This window comes from Dasypus novemcinctus, chromosome Y (assembly GCF_030445035.2).
Source record: "Dasypus novemcinctus isolate mDasNov1 chromosome Y, mDasNov1.1.hap2, whole genome shotgun sequence".
Classification (NCBI taxonomy): domain Eukaryota; kingdom Metazoa; phylum Chordata; class Mammalia; order Cingulata; family Dasypodidae; genus Dasypus; species Dasypus novemcinctus.
Genome location: NC_092216.1, coordinates 30,925,478 through 30,930,195, shown reverse-complemented (window position 1 = coordinate 30,930,195; position 4,718 = coordinate 30,925,478). Strand labels below are relative to the sequence as shown.

Below are 4,718 nucleotides of genomic sequence, written 5' to 3'. Positions count from 1 at the left end.
TCAATTTTATCTGTGTTTTATTTTAATGTCTTCTGTATTTTTTAGCAACTTTTTTCCTGGATACAGAATTCTTACCTGTTTTTTTTTTTCTTTGTACCTTAAATATGTCATACCACTGCCATTTCACTTCAAAAGTTTCAAATGAGAAATCAGCACTTAATCTTATATGTATCCCCTGTATGTGATGGGTCTCTTTTCTCTTGCTGCTATCAGAACTAAAAATGTGGAACACTTGACAAATTTGAGTATTATCCTTGAACATGGGTCATGCAACATTTCTCTGTATCATTCTAATTTTAGTGCATGTGCTGCCAAAGTGAGCAGCCTACCCTTTTCAAGTTTCATTTTTCTTGATTTAGCTTTCTCTTGGTATAAACTTTACACTGTTTTTTGGAGTTCTGAGAAATTTGGTTCTGACACTTTATTTGGGAGAACAAGATTTTGGAGCTCCATCCTCACCCTCTTAATCTTGCTGGTCCCCAAACTATTGGTTTTAAATGAACTTTCCCCAGAAATTAACACTACAATCTCAATTTAAATAAGCACATGAATCCCTTGTCCCAAGTCATGGTTAATGATCATTTCTGTCCCCACTAGCCTTTCTTTTCACTAGCAGTGCCACATTTGTCAGCAGATTCCAAAGCAGCTAGTCAGTTCCTACCTTGAGGAAGTCCATCAATGCATGCACCTCTACTCTAGCTGTCTAAACCTCTCTCAGAGCCCAAATTCTGTGGAGGCTGCAGTTCTTACAAGTGGCCCATAAGGATTAATCTGGGAGATCATAGAAAACTGCTTTATTGACAAAATTCCATGATACATTTGTCAAGCTTTTTGTTTACTCCCCTGTAAGACTGCCATCTAGCCCTCTGGGGTTCAGGCCTGAGAATACATCCAGCCAGAGGATATCCATGGGCAGTTCCCAGAACCCACAAACAACAATATTTGCCTGATGGCCTGATGGATTGGCCACCACAGAAATGGAGGATTACACTCAATATCCACCCACCCAGTATAGCATACTGTTGTTTTGGTGTGAGCCAACACTTGCGTCGGGAGCAAGACACCTATAAGATTGACTGGCAAGGACCCTGACAAACAGAATGGACAATGGAAGCAGCATGGAGCAAATTCATGGAGACTCCCTTCTGGAAATGGAAAGTCATGACATTTTGTTGTCTGGATAATGTAGTCCAGATGCTGATGGTGATACAGAGTTATGGAGTTTCAGCAACAGTTTAAATGCTTGCAATGATTTTCAATTTATATGGAATATTCTATATTTAACAGCAATTATACACACATTAGAACATACCAGCAGAGTGTAAACTTTACCCCAGAGAATAACAGCTACCCAAACAAGGGATGTAGGTGGAAATTAAAGGCTAAATTTTACTTGAAGGGTGAAGATTAAAAACACAGCAGAAGAAATCACGGGTGGAGTAAAATGAGTAGAAGGATAAATAAAAAATTCATATAAAATAATAAATCATTTTTTCAATTGGGGTCATTAAAATGGGGTGAATAACAATGTTGAAAAAGGAAATGAAAAAGGTGATCTAAATAACTCAATTATATTTGTATGCTATTTTGAGATTTATTCTTCTAGCCATCTTTATGATTTACCTTTTTTCTGTGTCAGTATAAACCTTCTGTTTTCCCTAGTGGAGGCACAGCTTAGAAAGCAATAAGAATGGTTTAACTAAAAACAATTCTATTAATAGTGTTTTGGAATACCAGTAATAATTGAAATTTGATTTAATTCAAATCTCTAGATTTCCTTGAGAGGAAAATGTGATAATTATCTATGGAAGTAAGAGACATTTAAGATGAACATTTATGTATTTAGAACAAGAATTTAAATCTTTAAATTAAATATAAACTAAAAGATAAGCTTCTTGAAAGTGATTTTGTTAAAAAAATGTGGCTTCCCTGCAAACCTCTTGTTATCAAAAGTTAAATTTTTGTTTCATTTTTCTTATTGTAAGCCTATATTTTACATACAAATGACTTTACTGATATATTTTTTAGGAGGGCCTGAGCATTGAGATTTATTTTCCAGTAGTGTGAAAATATTTCCATGATCTAATAAAAATATTTTTTCATTGATTGTGTCTTATGGATACTGAAAACTGATGAATGAACAATCTGAAACAGTCCAGTCTAACCTCATTATCATTGTAGTTCAGTTATCACTGAGCTATGTATGTTTAAATGAGCACTTAATGTGAAACATCTGAAATCATATTTTGATTTTCTAACTAGATTTGAATGAGTCACTAAGAAAGGTCATCTTCTTATGGGAAATGAAGGATTACTGTCCTATGACTATGTATCAGTTACAGCCATGTAAACCACTTGGATTCAGAACATAGAGTCATCCCTCCTTCCTCTTCCCCTGGCATAGTAAAAACAATAAAAGAGGCTAGAATCTTAACAGTGAGGGTAAATATAGATGCTATAATGGCTGGAATAATGAGATGATGTTTTACTGTTTTGGGAAATGCAGTAAAATTTCTGTTATGAAATATTTGAACAATGGTCTTGGGACTTGTTAATATAATAATTACCATGTAGGCCATCCTCAGATTTGTGTTCCTGTGTATCTACCTAAATTAATCATCACGGGAAAAACCAGAAATCAGATATCTAATGCAATAGGGCTCCTTTGGGAATCTGAGAGGTCAAGAAGTCAGTGTACCTCTGGGATTTAGGGAATCAAAGGTCCCAAGGCACTTTAAAAGGGATGTTCCAGGAAAGAAAGAAAAAGGGTCACAAAATTTGGAAACAATTGTTAAGGCTAGAATTAGAACCTGACTTAATACATCAACAGGCAACTTCTAATACTTGAATTACATAATTCTTTTTATCTCATGTCAGTTAATTATTTAAAGAACATATCAAATCTATCAGATAATTTAATTGGTTAGAAGAATGAATTTGAAGATTAAAAATCCTCTTTGAAAAGGTATGGGTGCCCTGAAAAATTCTTCCTATGGATATTCTTTACTTTATACACTTTAATAATATGCATTGATATTTTTTAATTCTTTGGGTATAAGATATGATATAAAAATGCCCAATAACTCTGCCTTGGGTATTCTGTATTTGATATTATGCCCATTCCATACTACAAATTTTGAGAGGGAATAAAAACTTAATATATATTTAATTACATTAATTAAATAAAAATCAGGATATTTCACATCATCTCTATCCACCTACCTGTAATATGACAATAAATGAGGGTGAATCTTCTCATTGGCATTTTTAAGGCTTTTGTATTAAACAGATCAACAGACAATACACATTCACTGAAGAGAAATAAAACGGACTTTAGAAAGATGAAAGCTAATGAGTCATAATATGCAAAAATGATAGAAATAAATTATGCAAACAAGGACAATGAAAAGAAAGAATCAGTGAAGGAATAAAGGTAATTCCCCCAAAGGAAAAGTCGTTTTGAGGATTTGATCTAGCAAGGGGTAGATGCCATCCTACCTCCTGGTTGTCTGTTTACTCTTTGGGACTGTGCTTTTCATATATGCACAACCAAATGCAAACTCTTCAGTGGAGCCAAAGGCAGAAGTTTCTGTTTTTCACACCTTGGATACCCTCATGTTACAACTCTTTGTCTAAGTACTGATAAATAGAAAATGTTAAGGATTCTATGAGAAGAATTATTCAGAAGTATAGATCTGATGCCTGACCTTTTCTTCTTGGACAAAAGCAGTGCAACAAAACTAAATTCTTTTATCTATGGAAAAAGAGAAGTGTTTATGTATATGGTGGAATATGTGAGTCAGGGCAGCATTTAAATAATGTTGAGGCTTGGCATGTCACCTAGACAATGTTATCTAGAGTATACAAAACTAAATAAGACAATTTATACGACATGGGTTAGTTAAGGAAGTTTTAAGCAGTTGATGTTGGTTCCAAGGAAAAATCTTTCCTCAAAAGAGAGATACCCATGCCCGCATCCTCATTCTTTATACCACATACATTATACCACATACATTATACTCATACATTATACCACAATGTATAAATTACATATATGAAAAAAAATCCCAATGGATAGGATTATAAGTCAATAATAACATACTTAGATTAATATTTACCAAGTTTGTAATTGCCTTCTGATTGTTGTAATTTTAGCAATTTGATATGGTTATGAATTCCAAAAATTGATATTGTGTTATATTTGTAATCTGATCTGTATCTGGGCCTGATTGAGTTATGATTAGGGCTTTAATTGGGCCATGTCATTATGGTATTGAGTCCCTGCCATTTGGTGGGTGGGGATTCACAGATAAAGGCATGGCAAAGGACAGAGCTGCAGGCTTTCAATGTTGGAGTTTTGATGCTGGAATTTGATTCTGAAGCTGGAGTCCCAGGGAGAGAAACAGAGCCATTTGCCTGATAGTCTAGCTGACTTTGTGGAGGAAACAGAGGAGCTGAGCCCAGAGGAGCCCAGAAAGCTTGAACCCTCACAGATGTCAGCAGCCATCTTGCTCCAAAATGCGGAAATATTTTGGTGAGGGAAGTAATTTATGCTTTATGGCCTGGTAACCATAATCTCCTACCACAAATAATTAGCCTTTATAACGCTCAGCAGATTTCTGGTATTTTCCTAGCACCCATTTGGCTAATACAGTAATTTATAGTTTTCCTTCCACCTACCCTTTTACTGCTTTCTTTAGTTTTTTTTAACTAAAAAT

The 4,718-nt window shown here is 34.7% G+C and overlaps 1 non-coding gene across 1 annotated transcript; it reads right to left on the bottom strand.

Annotated features, from left to right (window-relative positions):
- Positions 1-217: 217 nt before the first annotated feature.
- Positions 218-324, bottom strand: LOC131277556 (U6 spliceosomal RNA). Its single transcript, XR_009184710.2, has one exon. It is a non-coding gene; the product is annotated as a U6 spliceosomal RNA (small nuclear RNA).
- Positions 325-4,718: the final 4,394 nt, after the last annotated feature.